The 19,319-nt window shown below is 40.6% G+C and overlaps 1 protein-coding gene across 2 annotated transcripts in view; it reads left to right on the top strand.

Moving 5' to 3' along the window:
* The first annotated feature begins 1,704 nt into the window (after positions 1-1,704).
* LOC139743047 (ras association domain-containing protein 10-like) overlaps positions 1,705-19,319 on the top strand; it is a 28,936-nt gene continuing 11,321 nt past the window's right edge. The window contains exon 1 of one of the 2 annotated variants that reach the window (XM_071653557.1): positions 1,705-1,758. The gene's annotated coding sequence lies outside the window, so the exon portion shown is untranslated. Of the gene's footprint in view, positions 1,759-18,398; positions 18,716-19,319 lie in introns of those variants that run through there. The other variant, XM_071653556.1, reaches the window with a different exon arrangement.

Here is a 19,319-nt window from a genome sequence, read left to right as displayed (position 1 = left end):
GAGATATCGAAGACCAACTGCCTGCATACACCGTCATGCTCAAACTGTTTTGTATCCCCACTAAACCCCACCCCTTCTCCCTTCCTTTACCGTCTCTCTTCTCACACACCCCGGAGTCAGTTATCCCTCGCAATTTCGTCATGCCTGCATCTTTCTCAATTACAATGGCATAGTGAATAGTTTTGTAAGAGACAGAATTTTCCCGCCAATTTTCTGAGCATCCGGCGTCAGTTGCTTATGCCAAGTCGTGCTATTTGATTTGAAGATCGCAATGTAACCAACGGCTCACACAGATCGAATGGGGCGCAACGTCCACTCCATCGAACCAACTTGAAGTATGTTTGTCGACAGGAAATCAAATAAAAAGGAATTGAATGAAAGAAGGGAATAGCGGAACAGAGAGAGAGAGAGAGAAGGGAAGAAATAATGAAGTAAGATAACATGGTGTTTCGAGATAGGGCGGCGTCTTTGATCTTTGTCACCAACATATTTTCTTCTCACTTACGGGAAAATATTCAATATTTGCATGTCGACGAGACACATGTAGAATAAAATAGGGTCGAGGGAGGAATAATGACAGCTTCACGTGAAATAGAGCCTTGTCGTCACTGCAAATAACACGCGACCCAGTAAAGACTGCAGAGTCATCACATTCCGTTTGAAATATTTTTTCAAAGAATTACCCATAAGAAAATACGAGATGTACTTAAATGTTTGCTCGCTAGGGCAACTGTAGGGTTAATTGTCAGCTGCTGTGATGTCGCTGCTGTAGCAAAGTTGTGATAACTCCAGACTTTTGTCAGTTACAATCTATGGGTGAGTTGTGTCAGTTTTTTTGCGTCCTGTGCCAGCATAACAAAAAGGCCCTCAACGAATAGGACATCGGTGCACTTTCGGGAACATGGTAAACACCAAGGTGTCAAATTTGACACATTGGAGTGTGAATTGTTGTCAAACGGCAGTGGTTCCGCTTCAAGTGAAAAGAGTAAATTCATTCTGTGAAACGAGGATATTCAAATAATGCCGACGAAATTAAAGGACCCATGCAATGCAGTTGCATGCTGCCTAGTGTTGATTTGTAATACCCTGACCATTACTTATCTGGCCAAGAGAGTATCTAAATGCGTGCACTGTACCATTTACCTCAGATTACTTGGATGGGTCCTCTCTCACACACACACCCTCACACACACACACGCACACACACACACACACCCTCACACACATCCAGACGAAGATTATGTCGATTACATCTTCTGTCGATCACTACTAATTAATGATTAGTGAGTGGTTAAAAGACACTGAAATGCACCTTCCCCTGGACGGAGCATTACCTGCGTGTTTCCAAGCAATGTCTTTTGTTAACCATATTATGTAGGGCCTAACATGGAAAGAGTCCTTATGTCACCGTCTTCATCTTCATTTTCACCATCAATCAACATCCTCCTCCCCCTCCTCTGTTTTCGTCACGGAAAATTACTCTCATCACTTTACCCCCCTTCTAATCCAAATCTCTGTTTTCTTCCTGTTTACTACACTCCAGTGGCGCCTGGTATCGTACCATCTTCTGACGTCAGACGGTGTATGAACTTCAATATCACCATCCCTTCTCTCAATCTTTACGAGCTTCTTCTGTCGGTGGGTGTTTTTTTTTCGTTGTTTTTTCTCTTGACCGTTATGTTACATCGGATGTTGATCACGTGACGTCGTCGTCGCCTTCACGGTCAAACACGTCAGCAGGAGAAACAAATAAATAAGGTGAGAATTGAAGAGTGCTTGACTTTCTGTCAGATCTTATTTTGATAGGGGGGTAAATGTCGCTTGAGCATTGGGGAGATTATCGGGGAGGAGGGTTGAGGTAAGGGGCATCGTTTCAGGTACGATTTTTTTTTTCGTGAATATTTTTGGCATAAGGTGCGTCATGATATTGTATTTTAAGTTCTCATCCTTGGACACAAGCACAAGTTAATATCTACAGCAATGATTACAGTTTTGCTTCGACAACCCCATCAAGAGCATTCGCTTCCGAAAGCACATCGACAGCTTTCTAAACTTGAATTTTTGAATTAGCGTTCGCGCATGCGCAGTGCGTGGGTCAAGGATGGAATATAACAAAAGGCTGATGCACTGCGACGTATACTACATAAAGTATAGTTCGAATTAGACAATAAACATGATAAAGTGAAGGATCCCCTTCCTGTCACATTCGTTTATGTTAGATTATATGTCATTACAGGAAAACTATAATACAGTGAAATACAAAAAAAAAAAAAACAGGTTTAGGTGACACAGGAAAGTTACACACTCTTTAAAACTTCTTCTCACTTATTTTCACAAAGATAAAGTGATATTGATTGCAGCAACATTATGCAAACAAGCTCAGGTGATGATTCATCAAGTCACAACTCTCGATTGTGCTCAAGAATATCATTGAATTTATGGTGGGATTTGTTTGTTTGTTTGTTTGTTTCTTGTCAATGATTGTGATGATTTGCCACAGGGAAAATTTGACGAAAGAAATAATTTGATCTTTTAGTGGACTTGTTAGGCGATGACATCACAACCATGCAGCTCTTCGTCGCAACTGATCTAATTTTCAAGTGTGATTGCGAGTAAATATAAATATTTCTTGAAACCACATGAAAGTTAAAAGTACCATAACTTTCTTATTTTAAGTATGTTTTGGATGAAACTTTACTCTTACTCTTCTTACTAAAAACCAACTCGAACATTAAGTGCAATAGGAACTGAAATTAGTACATTATGTTAGAATATCGCATCATCATGATCATGGTGTTACGTGGAAAGCGATATCGCGTTAGCAGCACCTCATAGAAAAGAGACATCGACGAATGTACATACGCACACACACACCGCTAATGTACACGCAACTGTTGAGATATGTCGTCGATATAGAATCAGGCTAGCTCGGTCATAAAGTAGAGTGGTACACATAACGAGAGCGTGGTATATCAATTTCAATGTCATCCCAGATACCGTGGTGAAATCTTACACCAACAGGTGAGAGAAACGATGCGAACTTAACTCTCTCCCGCTTATTTTTCCCCTCTCTGCCTTTCTTTCTATCTCTTCTTTTTCGCCTCCTTCTCCTTCCTTCTGTCTCTCTCTTTTATCCTCCCATTCTGGTTTTCCTTCTCTTTATTCTCTTCCCCGCCGTTCTTCTTCTTCTTCTTCTTCTTCTTTCCTCATGTATTTTCCTTCTTCGTTTACTCTCAATTTCTCCTCCTCCTTTTCCTCCTCTTCTTCTTTCTTCTCTCTCTCTCCCTTCATCCACTCCTTTCTTCTTCTCCTTTTCTTTCTGCTCCTTTCTCGATCGCCGCCATACTTTTATCCTTTTCATTCTTCTCCTCCTTCTTATTTTCCTTTCCCGTCCGTCTTTCTCTCTTCTTCTTCTTCTTTTTCTTATCATTCTTTTCTTCTAGTTTTTCTCTTTCTCCTTCTCCTTTTCTTCTTCTACCTCTTCTTCTTCTCCTTTTACTCTTCTTCTCCCCTCCTCTCCTTCTCATTCTTCTTCTGCAACTACTACAGCTTCTCCTACTTTCCAAAATTTCTCGCAATCTGAATCAAATTTGGTGTCATCCTCCGCTTTCCTGCATACTTGTCACGTGATCGACCCAATCTGACAGGGTCGTTTGATGGAGCATCTCTGAAGTTCCCAAATCTCTTGAAAATACTTTCCCTTATCTTACTCATCTTTAAACTATTGAAGACCTTGCCATAGTCTGACAATATCAGACGTTCCTAGATAGCCTGTGGCAAATTCCACTACACAACGTTTCGTCCTCATCTTTCGTTCTGCGTTATTTTTGGTGATTTTACCATACACTTATCGAGAGAATGGAAAGGCAGAAAATTAACATAGCTTCTTTCTGTGCTTTCCACTTAAACTATATACAAGGTGATGCATATGTTGCCTTTAACTGTGTAAGGTTTGACGCAATGCCAAATCAGATCTGTGGGACTAGATCTGGCTGCATTCTCTTCCTCAATAGTAAATTAAAGGAAGATGTCGTTGCAATCAAAATGTATTTGTAACACTGTGTAGTATTTCATATACATAATGCAGAAGACGCTAATATCTTTTAAAACAAATGCATGGAAAAAATTACATCCATAAATTATGAGGAACCCAAGGGTTGTTAACAAGAACAATGGATAGACACAAGATAGCAAAAGTCAGCTTGAAATGAAAGTCAGTTCAGTTCAAAGTGCAAGACGTTGAACAGAAGACCGTTAGATTCAGAGTTTTTCGGTTTTTGTTTGAAGTTCGTGCTCTTGTTGAATTATTCATATTTTATCTTTTCTTCATTCCATTTCTTTGCTTGAGATAATTCGACTTGTCCTGCTTAGTTGGGATTTGTTTTTATTTTTTGCCCCGCATGCACAAGATTCAACGTCTGGTCGACAAAGACTACTTGGTACCCATCTTCGGAACATGTGGCTGGCATCAGGTTGCTGTTTATTTTATATATCCGCATTCTGTTTTTCATTTCTCCACGGATATGTCCCAACTATTCCATATTTTCCCATCATTTTGTCCCGTTCGCTCTGGATCCGCCAACGAGATACGCCGCCCACACAGAGCTTTTTAAAGCCCTTTCCAGGTATCTTGAGTTTCGACTTGAGACTTGGATAAAAGCGCAGGATATGATGTCTCACAGGGCATGAATGAAAGTTTTTCATTTTTTTAGCCGGAATTTTATGCCCTTAAAGACTGACTCCAATCCGTGTCCAAGCTTACCAATCTCAACTGATTACGGTAAACAAAGAGATCGTTATTTCAGTAAAATCGGTCTAAGTTGCAGGAAAAACTTTTTAGAAGTCACTTACACGTTTGAATAAATGACGAATTTGATCGCACAAAGTGATAAGTGCCATTTTTGAACATGAAAGTACTTTCATCATCAGATTGAGCAAAATGAAACCTTTTCAGTGACACCTCACTTTACATAATACGGTATGTTCTTGAGGGTATGAGTAAATCAATCCTACATGTTTTTCATATTCTTTGTTTTTTGTATCAGCTTTAATCGCAAATATCTAAAAATTAACAAGAATGGAGTTAACTCGTTTTACAATGAAACTCTTTGAAGGGAGGTAATGTTGTCTTTGCGTCACTTATAGTGAAATAATTGAAATATCATGTATCATATATGTAGAGAGAAAAAAATAAGGAGGAGGACGAGAAAGGGAGGGATAAGGGGTGGATAATAATAAATAGCATGTGAGACGATGATGATCCACCAAGTGTAAATCTACAATCCGTGAGTAAAAATCGAATTCCTTAGCAAGGAGAACTAACAACTCTTTAAGGCTGCTCAGTTCGCATCAAAGTCGAAAGGGCATTTGACATAAGCAATGCTTTACTGTCGATTAGAGTGACAATCAAAATAAACGTATTTCGGCGTTTGATTTATAGCTTTGTATCTATAGTGTCACGTCTGGTAAGAAAAAAAAGCCCGCGGAATGCATGATATAAACAGCCTGTACTACTTGTATACATGCATTTCGCATTAGACAATCTACCGCGTTACTCTTGGAAACATACAAGTACATTGGAATATAATTTTCTGTCATGTTAATATGAGAGAAGTGTTTTATGGTATCATGGAAAGCATCTCACTTCGCATTCTATCAATTATATCAAAGAACCAACAGAAATTATGGATTGTACATACGGTCGCGTATTATAACAGGGAAATTGTCTATCCTTCAAGGTGCTTGGCGCAGGAGGACGATGTAGTTTGAAGAAGCAGGGGAGATGTGCTTGAATGCAGCAACATATATAGAAAATTGGATAAGCATAAGGAAACTAAGAGGAAAACAGATGAAGGAGACCGCAAAGAAAAGCAGAAGTTAAGGACAATTGGGGGTAAAGGGAGCAAGATAGAGAGAAGGGAGACACGGACCGTAGAAACGATGATGAGAAACAGCATTTATATAGCACCATTTATCTGTAGAAAACACTCAAAGGCGCCCAGCTTCCACAAGGTGTCACAACATCATTCACAAAGTTGCTGAGAAAAGAAAAGTCTTCAGTTCAGACTTGAAGGTATTGAGGCTGTTGAAATTCCGAAGCTGGACTGGTAGACAGCTACACAGACGTGGCGCAACAGAAGAGAAGGCTCTAGGCGGGTATTGGGAACATGGAGAGTCAGTCCAGTACAACGTAGTCCTGGTCGTCGATGACGTACACGGATAAACGAAAACAAAAATGAGAGACGAATGTAAATACAAGATGGTAACGAATAAGGAAGAAAGATAAAATGTATAATGCTATGCCAAAAGAGAGGAAGGAGGAGGAGAAATGGAAGAGTGAGAAAAGCAAGGAATGTGTGAATACAGAAAGAGACGAAGACAACTCAGAAGGAGAAATGAGAGAAGTGTATGAATTCTGAAAAGACGTAAGAGAAGAATGAGGAGGAGGAGAACGAGAAAATGATGAGAAGAAAAATGTCTGTCTCTCTGACTGAAAGAAATCAGGGGGAGAAACACAGGACACGCCCGATGAAGATACAGGTTCCATGACCAAAATCTTTAGTGGTCTTGGTATTGTTTTCAGGTGGAAAAGCGTGTGGATTTCAAACATTGAGTCATCAATTTTTGACGTCACAGTAAGAGGCGACAAAATGTCTCCAGGCTACTGATGATATCGATCAATGCAGTAGCCATACACTTTGCACATTTCCCACAACGACAGTCAGCTCGTCAATCAGCCATTACCATAATATTTCATCGAAAAAGATCAAACATCAAATGTATTTTATGTACATGCAAAGTGCAGCGAAAACACATGCATTCAATATAGCTATGCTTTATGCTCATTTCCTTGTTAAAGAGCTTGTGGTTGATTTTATTCATGTTCCACACTATTATGTTCGTGGACAAAGGAGTGAAAAGTAACTCGATGTTCACTTGAATACTACCGGTGCGTGGGGACTGCTGCAGACAATAGCGCTCAGGTATAATAGCATGGTTAGCGCAGACGATAAGTCGAATATCGCTGAATGCGATTGATCGATAGCCAGCTGATCGGGAGGACACGCCGTATAATAGACCAAAAGGGGATGTGTCCCAAGCACCCGTCGCCAATAAACATTGGGTTGTTTGCGAGTAGTAGCGCTTCATACACTGTCATGTCACGCCTAATAGCGACATAATCGAGTGTCGTGAATGGACCACACCAAGGCTGTCCGGCAGCTGGGCTCTATTGTTCTCCTGACTGGACATCATCGATCCGACTGGGACAAAGCTGGACATCATTCGAGCGTGACGAAGCCGAACATCATCTAATACTTTTGCGGGGAATGTTGTTCTCCTTCACAACTTCAGTGTGAGATATGAACGTATAGCCTCCATCATTAATTAGACGTGCAGTGTGTATACGTAGACACTGAATGTTTCATTAGTTGAAGTGTGAGCTCACCTGTAGGGTAAAATTATCAAGTTTGGTTGGATGCCCCGGTTTGGTCCTTTCATCACCAGTGATCACCAGTAGGTAATCTATCCTTGAAATGAATTGAATGCTACTTAATCCCGTCATTGCGCAAGCGTTGAGCTGACAACCATACCCATGCGAAGAATAGATGTCAAACAGCGTAACAACACCAAAGCAAAATGATAATAATAGTAATGATAATGATTATAATGATAATAATAATAATAATAATAATAATAATCATTATCATCATCATCATCATCATCATGATCATGATCATCATCATCATAAAACATATCGCCATAAAATCAGCCAGGCGGATGAGGATTGCTTCAAAATTTACACATACGATTTCAGCTCGTTTACATTCTCAAAGTGTGAAAATGCTTGCGATAGTCAAGGCGCTAAAAATGAAAGATTAACAGTAGAAAGCAGAAAGACATTTAACTTATGCGTCAAGAATTCAGGTGGAAATAGTTTCCGCATTGTTAGAATAAGTTTTACAACATTAGCAAGATTACATTATGTCTGACTTCATCGACATTTTGTTGAAAAGATTGGAGGCATGGTGGACGCGAAAACCAGAGCAGAGCGAACAAGTTACATTTTGCATATCGGGAAGATGTTGTATACCCTATGACTTCACGAGTCAATCTTACGTAACCCGACTTTGTCCGGCCAATCAAATACCTACAAGCGATGGACATTTAGTCGGGTTCGGTTGGATCCGGGCTAGAATGTGAAGCCCCTCAAACATAACTCTGTGAAAGATCGGCAAACTATCAAAAATGCCTCGCCTGATTAGTTAACCATGAAGAGGATATAAAAAGAAAAGACAGTCATGTCGACAATTATAGTATGTCGTACGGGTCTCTTTTTTTTCTTTTGGCCGTCATTATTCTTTTTACACATTTTTATGTGTGTTTGGCAGACCGAAGCGGACCACACTTTTGTGCGTGAGCAACCGGAGAGGGTGGGGTTAATTTGTCGCCCCTCTTCTTGTATGGGTTCGATGGAGTGATGCGTTGACGGGATCGGTAGTCATTTGCAAGGTATCTCGCAAGTCAGTCAGAAAGAGGCGGATACACTATGATGGGTGTTCAGAAGCACATTGCTGCCAAAAGCGTAAAAATATCATCATATTCGTGATTCCAATCAAGTTATCTTTAAAACAGACAAACACACACCACGTCCACATACAATAGGTGGTTGTGGGAGCTGGGTAAGAATACGCGACAAATGAAATAAAGTACGAGGGACTTAGCAAACTTTTTTTCTGCACCGGACATCACCGTGCTCTTCAGAAACTAAGTTAGTTTTGCCATCCTAGTGCTGTCGAATTCGGGGTAGAGTCATCTCCCCATTATTATCTTTTTTTTTTTTTACATTTGACATCATCGAACATGCTTCTGTTCTCATCCAATTCTCTTTTTTGCCTTCTCTCTATCACACCATTCTCCGTCCAGTTCTCCGTCTTTGCCGAACAGGGAGAGGTGGAGGAGCTGTTTGTGATCACGGGCTCTCAATCACGAGCCCTACGGGTTCGAGCCTACTTGCAACGCGGATTAATAGTCCCCCTATAGGTATTAGGCACATTGTCATTGTTACCTTGTATTTCCGAGGGAATATTGAAGCTGTTTAGTTCTGTGTTTGCTCGCCCGTGAATGAAACTTGCTTACTCACCTGCATTGTGATCGTAAAATTTGATATAAAGACAAATTTCTGACTCAGGAGAGTGACCAAGCATACGTCGTACGCGATGGTACTTGACGCAGCTCAGCAAGTGTCAATAATACTCGCGTGAGGATATATACTGTGTTTCTGTGTGCTTGTGAGTGTGTAGTCAAATACAGTACAGTCATCATCACCCGACAAACTCACCATGTTCACGAGCGAGTACCGCTAGAACTCAGCTACATTCGTGCAACATTGTGGTGATGAAACCATATCATATATTGTGGTGGGGTAAGCACGTGATATTGAACGATGACATAACCTCATAATCACAGCACCAATCGTCATCAAAGGGATGATAGTGCACCGTTTACCCACCCTCTTGACCGCGCGAATTAGAGTTACTGTTGGTCTGTCTGCGAATAATGATTTTATAAGAATCCCTCTATTATACGGTATTTCATGAGAGGGGATGCGCTTTACTAGACTGATATCAAAACCTCATCTGCAATCTTCGCGTTGTGATTTCAACATACAAGATGTATCTGCGAAATATGCCTTCATTGAATATTCTACAGGAAAGGGGTGTAATGCTGCTATGAATTTTAAGGAATCACTTTACAAGACTCGCTTTGGTTGTGATCACGTCTCAGGCCTGAGATGACGAAAAGACGAGAATTTTCACAATTTACCTTCTCGCCTCTTCGGACCCAAGAAGCTGAGAAGACGAGATCTTAAAACTCGCCCTTTAGCCTCCTCGGACCCGGCCGAGAAGACGAGATCTCATTACTCGCCATTTCGCCTTCTCGGACCCGAGAAGCCGAGAAGACGAGATCTCAAAACTCGCCCTTTCGCCTTCTCGGACCCGAGAAGTCGAGAAGACACGATCTCAAAACTCGCCCTTGCGCCTTCTCGGACCCGAGAAGCCGAGAAGACGAGATCTCAAAACTCGCCCTTGCGCCTTTTCGGGCCCGAGAAGCCGAGAAGACGAGATCTCAAAACTCGCCCTTTCGCCTTCTCGGACCCGAGAAGCCGAGAAGACGAGATCTCAAAACTCGCCCTTTCGCCTTCTCGGACCCGAGAAGCCGAGAAGACGCGATCTCAAAACTCGCCATTTCGCCTTCTCGGACCCGAGAAGTTGAGAAGACGAGATCTCAAAACTCGCCCTTTCGCCTTCTCGGACCCGAGAAGTCGAGAAGGCGACATCTTGGGTCTCACCTTCTAGGAGTTGATCATTGGCGAGGAATATTTCAGCACATGTAACTCTGTGCTAAATGACAACTGCTGCAAGGTGACCGCCCAATTCAAATCGTAGTCGTGTACTAGTATGTCACCCTAACTATAGGGTGTAATATGATTCATTTTCATTGTTGAGTCATGACAGATTTCTGCTCCTTTTTAAGGGGGAGGGGTAGGGTATAACAAAGTATGATTGTGATGATTCCCGGCCTCGAGAGTTACCAAAGAGTAGAGAGAGATTTAACTCTTTGCCGGGCTATGTGGCAGATCTTTATTCACTTCATCAAAGATACATTAAGCGACGGTCTGTCAATCACAGTCAATAACTTAAGCACACAACCATTGATGTCCAAGGACCGAATCCTCTTTGCTGTTTAAAGCTCCATCTTTCACTGCAACTGTATTGTGTAAGCAATTAGCAGGCTATAAGAGACCAAGCTTCAGTGATCCTCGGATCAGCTTTTTCTATTGTGTGTCAGAAGCCGTCCATGCATTCAAGTTCAAGTCACTCAGTCATTACGGTGGCGAGCAGACACAATTATCGGCTAATTATATCTCCAAGAGCAAAAACTTCCTCCAAATAGTCTTATTCCAGGGTTTCTTTTTTTTATCACCCTAGATACTTGATGTACCGGTTATGACTTGCGATTAGCTCTGACTTGATATCACAACTGATTTTCTGCTTAGCCTTGTGGAAAAACTAATCAATTCCTTGCCATATACTCGTAAATACGAGTAAATAAGTACTCAATCTTGAAGGATACACGCCATTAAAACCAAAACCAAAACAACAACAAATATCGCGCAGCAATTAAGATTTGCATAAGGTGCCAATTTTTGTTTTCATAATACAAATAGTGCAGTGGTTTGAAGAATAAACGTACAGGATACAGTGACGCGGAAAATGAAAATGATTTTATAATGATTTTACATCTCGTTATAATCATCTGGATCGGTATAAGAGGCATGCAGGCATTTGGTTCTATAATAAATGCTTCGAAAATTGATCGTGCATTCACCTGGAGATGAATGAATGTTCTATATGAGAGCGAAAGATTTGATGGAGAGGGGAAATAAGCTCTAAAGATTGTAGCCTTTTTTGTGCATAGCGTCTTCAATTGCCATGGATGACCTGGATGTAATATATATGTATTAAAGATGTTGCTTAATATCTATGACGCTCATTAAACATTCCGTGGTGTTGCTGCGTTGTCGGCGCAAATGCGTGCATCTAGACAAGCTTGTTGCGGGTATTCTTCTTCACCGTCCGTCTGATGTAACGACGTTTTGGGAAGGATTGAGACGGCGACTATGATATGGTGGTCATATCACGAGATCTGTTTGTTTGTTCATTTTCCGTATACTTATGATAATACATATATATGAATAGATAAGACTACATTGTATAGGATATAAAGGGAAAATGAGTCCGTATACAGTACGTCACACTGAGATCGGGACGAAATTTATCTCTTCTTTTTTTTTCTTTTTTTCTTTTTTTTTTTGGGGGGGTGTCTTTTTCTTAATAAAGTCTGGATTGCCTGACTGATATACATCATGGAAGAAGACAGGAGGCCTACATGGTATGTATAGCGCTAACACCACAACGGATCTATCCTCGAAGGAACATCAACAGTACTGCTGTCATCTGTAGTTTGTGGCTACTCGGCCATAGCATTTGATAGGCCTACCAAACGAAATAATCTACCCGTAAAATGACAGGTTCATATATTGTAAGCATAACAAACCAAATCCCATCTAATTGGGGATTAGAAATACTCTATACCTTGGCCGTATTGGTTTGCTGATCTACGTTTATGCTTATAGGGTGGTTTCCAGCCCCTTTTAAGATAAACAATGAGATTTTTGCCACATCTTCCTTTCACAGTCTTTCACCCAGTCACTCTATTGGCAACACAACCACTATCATAGTCTGTTCTAACCATGCTAACCACATTTTTCATTCTGGACAACTGTTAAAGTGCTATCATATTGTTCAAAAATCTATTTAGACAAATAAACCAACAAAATGGAGTGCAGTACGAGAATATTCCTTTATTGACATCAAATTTATGCATCTCTTGATACTCGAATATGCGTTATATATAGTGTACATTTCATACACCAAAGATAGCACATAACAAGCAACTGAAAACATTGATTTTATCTAAGGGGGGGGGGGGGGTGGTGCCATGTCCAAAATGTTCAACGGGACGTCAGTCAAAATTAGCGGCGATATGTACACTGTGCTTGTTTTAGTTTAAAAAAAAAGACGGTGTGGATTTAAACTTGGCTTTAGAGGCCGTATATGTATAACGAAATTGTAGCAAAGAAGATGAAGTTTGAGTGAGTTGTTCGCAGGGTGATCCAGCCTTTAACTCTTTCCATCGCTTTTTAAAGTTTGACAGGGATTAGCGTCAGTCACTTGAAAAGCGAATCGATTGAATATTACCTCGAGAAGGGGCATTCACTTGAATAGGCTTTACTCGCTTTTTTGTCGTTATTCAAAAGAAGAAAAAAAAATATATCAAGGAGATTTAATCTCCAGAAATAGTCCACTCTCAGAGAAGTCATTTGAGAGTTTTCCTCCGGCTAAACATTGGGCAGTAATTGGCCCATTATCTGGTAAAGCTGCTTGTAGGCTTGAAAATCACGTCTTTTGTTAACCCAGGCAATCCTACGTACAAAAAGGAGGTAGACAATGGGAGCTGGGCAAGTGTTTCTATCGACCTCGTATCTTCTTATCCCCCTCCTTCCACCGCTTTGGAGTGGCACGGCTGGTTAATTGGGGACCAGTCCACGCTTCAAAACCTCGTCCTTAATTCGTCTATCAGTTCGCTTTGACAGTCAGTGTATGGCATTCGTTATCCGAGATTTGACACTTAATTATACCATCAAGCATGGATACGGGTGTTCCTAGAATTTCTTCAAGTTTAATCGTTCCAAATGCACCGTAACAATAACACATACACACGCTACCCATAAACCAGACCATTCAATACGGGTGTTCCAAGAATTTCTTCAAGTTTTGAACATGGTCTTGATTGCACGCCTGCAATGAAACAACTTTTCCTCCGTGCGCCGTGAATCATTTTCAAACATCGTGACACTCCATTATTTCCTGCTTCAGTTTTGTAACCCAGTCAGAGACATGATTATTCATATATTGTACGTCTATCGTTTCATACATTATTTTGATAGGACACATCAATGCTGCTCACTTCTCGATTCTATTTTTTTTTTGGGGGGGGGGGGGAGAATCGTGAGCTTTTTTAAGACATGACTATTATTTTCATTGCTGAATATTACTGCAATAATCAAAATTTTTATAAGTTGCTTTGTGGGGAATTATTCATTATATGCTCCCTCTTGGATACATTACATCGTATATCATTGATAATAATGTTTGATTTCCTTATAAGATCTAATGTAGTCTGAGTTTATGTCAGTATTGTCTGGGGCAATTTGTTTAATAGGGCCCCATTTTTCTCTCTCTTCTTTTCTTTAAAACAACAACAGCAACGGGGAGAAAATTCTCACTTTCATTGTAAACATTTTCAGCTTGAGTGCAGAATACGCTCGAAATTTAAGCATCTCAGTAAGAAAGAGATAATGCTTATCGATTTTTTTTTTGTGTGTGTAAACGAAAATAGTGAATGTTCCAGAGTGTTTATGTATACATTTTTTTAACCTTAGGTATCAGCCTTGTTCGTGTGTCTTGTATACATTTTATTTCTTTTTCTGTATGAATATGTGCAGCCGTATGTCTCTAGCTCAATATCACTCATCTTCCGTCAGTTTACTTTACGATGTAATTCCCACTCATCAGTCGCCTTAATCCAGCGGCATTATTCCTTTAACAAGGAGTAAAAAAGATGAGTCGCATACAAGTCTCTGAAAGATCGTGACAGATTTTGTTTCTGTTCCCGCAAGGGGATCAAGTCTACCTAAATCGTCAGCTGTTGCGACTCACATCAAAAGTGACCTGACCGTTTTTGTATTTGTAATATTCACCTCTAAAATGTGTTGATTTTTCAGAATTGGTTTTATTATGTTGTTGTTGTTTTTCAGTTTTTCAACTGCCATTTGAAATGTTATGTAACCTGGGGACTTACGTTACTGAGAGCTCAGAAAATTGCATCAGATTGTACCATTGGAACATACAAATACTAGTTGTGTATAATGATGTCGTTTCATTATTGTTTGTTGTAGGCGCTGTAGTATAGCCATTAAAGATTTTCCTTTCCTTTTTGCCTTTCATTTAATTTCATTATTTCAGATGTGTGGGTGTGTGTGTGTGCGCGCGAGCGCAAATTCAAAATGATGTATCAACATCGTCAATGTGAAACGAGGACTAACATAACCTGAATTGTATAATGTATTTCATAGTCGTAAAAAAAAAATGATGTTAGTATAATGACATTAGTAATCATTGTTTTGGCGAAATATCTGCATACATCCATTATCAACATAGTTTCTATCATGGCCGTTTCAGGGACAGAGTGAAAGACGTTCCACGATCATGAAAAGTGCGGTATGAGGTTTGCTTACTTTCCACCACCATCCGAACCTCCTTCCCCGATTGAGGGAAAATGAGTAAGAGCTGTCTTCCATCAGCGTACTATGTGAATTGGTGACCGCACCATCGCGTCAGCATTGGTTGCGGTTACCAGAAACTTAAGATTGACCCAGTTTACTGTGTGCTTTATGAAACATGTATATGATTAACTTTGACCTCGAAGGACCAGATCGCACCATCCTCAATGGCCACATGATGGCGGTGAGTTAGGGGTAAGGCTGTTCGAAGAGATGGGGGAGGGGTGGCGGCGTGCCGGGGGGATGCCCCCGCTAGCCGCATTCGAAAAGACGAACCACGATCGTACGTTGGATGACGAAGGTGATTTATTCATCTCGGATGTCGTGAACGAGCTACAAAATCTGTAAGACGATATTCGAGATGCACAGGAGAGGCAAATAACAAAGCAAGTTCTCACAAAGTCTAGATCATATTTCTGACATTTTTTAAAGGTTAGCTATCAATACCATTATCCTATATAATCTATACCATTCGAGAGATGCAGTGATTCGGAGAGGATGATAGGAGTATCTGTTACAAAAGGTGTCTTAGTGAATCCCTGGAAACCATTGATAACATAATTATCTCACGGTATACAGACAATACGCTGTTATTCGCAGACACCAATAATTTACATCATTCGCATTGGCCCGAAGGTTTTGTTTGTTTGTTTGTTTGGTTGGTTGTTAAGTTGTTGTTCTTTATCTATCGCTTACTTTCGTGTATTCGTTTGTCATTGTTTTTTTTTTTACACCAAGCTTTGTTAGTCGAACATTAAATTTATTTTCCCATAGGTTCCTACAGCTGAAATTCTCTTCACATACTTAGATTTTTGTAGTTAGGCACTGTTTCACGGTTGGTTTAGTTATGGGATTGCCATTAATAACTTTTGTGTGGGAGGGTATATAAGCATTTCATTTGAATGCGTTAGTGATTATTCAGTCCAATCATTGCGCCCCGACTAAACTGCGTCCCGCAGAGAATCTTTGTCTAACTCTCGACGATTTGCTCGATGAGCTAACCCTATCATCCCCTCGAGTGGCCCTAGCTTTCTTCAATGAGTTGTGTATTTGCAGTTGTTCTTACAATACTGGCAAACTCAGGAAAGGGTAACGTCTTTTGCTTGTCCACAGTGATGACGTTTGCGGTAGACCAAACACTAATCACTAACACTATACACTCGCTTTGGGATGTCGTTTGCAAAGACCGCGTAACTCTTGCAAGTGAGTCCGGGGTGATCACAGAGTGATCGCGATCATTCAGTCCGGAATGATCGCATATATAGCGATCTTTTTCTTGATAAGTGTCTAAGGCTTTGTATGATTTGCACTCGTTACAGATGGCTACCATTCTCATTTTCCCCCGAAACGTCTCAGTGTCGAAAGGGAGGAAATTCGCCTGACACATCTTATAAGATCATAACATGATATAATCAAACTGAACATGCTGAAAAGAGAGATACATTGGCTCTGTATTTTCAAAAGTGGAGAATCGACTATGATATTGACTAACTTTTATGTTCTATTTCTTTATGGTAATGTATTTCACATTAGATATCGTTGCTTTGCGTAATCATTTATAGAATATCTTAGGATCCTGATGATTATGTTTATTTGATTTTTATGATACAACACTCAAGAGAAAGGAACATGTTACGTATAATGTCTTCGCGTCAAAGATGTGTGCAAACGTGACATGAAGACGATGGACATCAACACCAACACATGGGAAGGTGTAGCTGAAGATCGTCCGCTATGGAGAGGCACCGTCAGGGAGGGCGTTCAGAGAGCTGAGGCTGTAAGGCACGTACAGCAGACCGACAGGAGAGCTAAGAGAAAGGCACGGGCAGTCTTAGTATTGGCCCCAACAGACTTCATCTGCTGCAAGTGCTCTAAGGATTGCCACTCAAGAGTGGGGCTTTACAGCCACTCAAGGCAGTGCAAACCTCTTGCCTAGCTAGTGCTACGCCATCGTTTCTCGAGACGAACGGATGCCAACAACAACGTACAATGTAACTAGGCAGTTAAAGAGCAGCAGAGTTAGATCTCGAAAATGCGGCCATTGTCTACCACAGTATCAGAATAGATGGTCTTACAGCGAATCAAATTCACACGTGCCTTTAATCATCTCTTTGCCATCGCAATGCACTGGCTATACTCTAATAAGGACTTGTAGGAAAGATTTTTTATTTTTCCCCTGAACTCGCGATCGCTGGCAATTTTGTCACAAATTATGCACTTTTATGGCAGTTGTGCCACCCATAACGTAACGCAATTATGCCATAAAAGACGCTGTCAATGGGATATCGATGAAATGCTTCTCATAGGGTCATTCTTCTGTCCCTCAGCCATGTATTCATGCAGGACTCACCAGCTTAAAACATTTCCCTTCTATGCTGGCTTCTGCATTATACTTGCGCAGGCAATTGGCGATCATTTTAAGGGAACTGTTTAACATTGGGAGGAGTGATTTAAAAATGCTCGAGTTCTCATATTTGATGCATATGTGTAGGTCAGTTGTATCACAAGACATCCTATACCATATAAAGATATCGCAATAGAGCCTAAAATGTAAGGAGAAATTACTATTTTTCTCAATAAACCATAACTGTATACACGGTTTATTCTATAAAAAAATTCTATTGCAACTATTGTTCACATTTTGTATATTATTCAACAATACTTAACATTGATGATACTGATTTACATTTTTACATTGGTTGTGTCTATCCCTAACTCATATTTTAGAACTATTTGAAACACTAAAGCTGGGTTTATGTTTCATCTGCAAATGGAAAATGCCTTAAACAGGAATTCCCCGCTCTTACATTGACTTGGCACGCGTAATACGCGTACGCTGTGCGAAATATCTCTCAGGGGGACCATCTCTAAACTGCCGTAGCCGTTCTTTTGAATACGTTGCTCTTTTACTCTGGGATTAAGAACAGAGGTTTTCAAGAGCTGGTGGATGTCCTAAAAGATGAATGGAGTTGGAACTGGAAGAGACGAGGGGGGCTCCTTAAAGTTAGCCTTTTTCAGGGCTCACACGCGGGCCAAAAGATCGTCATCGATTACGCGATTAGACTCTCTTTGTGCGGCCTCTGACAGTCAAACCGTGTTCAATTGGCTTAGACGCGAAGAGTTCCAAACAGACAGGTGACGAAAGTATGCTCGTAGGCTCGTGAGTCCAGTCATTGGGAGATAAACCAACGAGCCAGTCGAACGTTTGTTCAGTGATTCAAGCGCGCGTCAGCCGTCGGCACTCATGCGTGGCGAATGGGGCTGTATGGCTTCGGCTCAGAAAAAAGAGCTAGGGCGGAGTCTAAAAGCGGTGTCGCCTGCTTGCCCATTGAACAGCGTGTCGCGTAGTGACATTGCATACAGAGGGCTTACATTGTTCGGCCAAATTCTTACTCATTGTTGAGTCGTTTGTTCGAGCGGTATACACGAGTTTTCTCGCAGTGAGCTAGGAACGTTCTCTTCTTGTCCGCCAGTTCGAGGCTACCGACTACCCACCTGGGAACTATAGAGGAAAATAAAACTTTGCTTCGACATCGAATGAGGACATTTTGCATCTCGGATGAGTTTTGTGAGAGAACGGTATATCTTGGAAAGACCAGTTGGCACCGTCGCCTCACATTTGATTGGATTTGCCATTCCATCTGTTGGATTAACAGACTTTTTTCTCGTGGATAACACGAAAAAAGCTCTCGGCATCTCGTACGTACGACTCTGATACCAGTTGGATTTCTACATCAATTGGAAGAAGTGAGTGCGTATATTGTTGTTCTCGCTCTCGTGTCTAAAGATTGCGCGAAGTAGGGCACCTATTACTGTTCTATTAAACTTGCACACTGTGAATGCTCATATTGTATATTTAAATTTCACTGTACTTTGCAACTGGAATATGATATATTGATAAACTGATACACGTGTAAACGTGGTCATCTACAAAACGAGTGAGCTCGCAGAATAATAAAACTTAGTTTATTAATTGACATTACCACAAATCTTTTCACTAGTGAACGAGATCAACAATGCTACACAGATGAGTTTCCGTAAACGATGACATGAGATGAGCTAGTCATACCGTGTTCCATTCTACGCATATAAAAATGATCCGATTCTATACTGAGGGAATGCACTAAACATAGAAATCATCTGTACCAGAGCTTCTACGTGTATAGTCTTCTTGGTTTAATTATGCTCGTTAGTACTTGCCTTTATCATTCAATCAAGGCCAGCCAATTTTAATGACTATATCTACCATAAGACCGGGCAATCGCAAAAGTCATTTAATCTTTACTTATTTGTAGTCCACGGGGTCTTTCTCTTACCTTCGGTGGATTAAAAAAAAAAATGATATAGATGT

This window comes from Diadema antillarum, unplaced genomic scaffold (genome assembly GCF_040938485.1).
Source record: "Diadema antillarum isolate AM-2024a unplaced genomic scaffold, OU_Dant_1.0 seq00001042_RagTag, whole genome shotgun sequence".
NCBI lineage: Eukaryota > Metazoa > Echinodermata > Echinoidea > Diadematoida > Diadematidae > Diadema > Diadema antillarum.
Note: the sequence above shows the minus strand (reverse complement) of the source record. Positions and strands in the feature narration are given on the sequence as shown.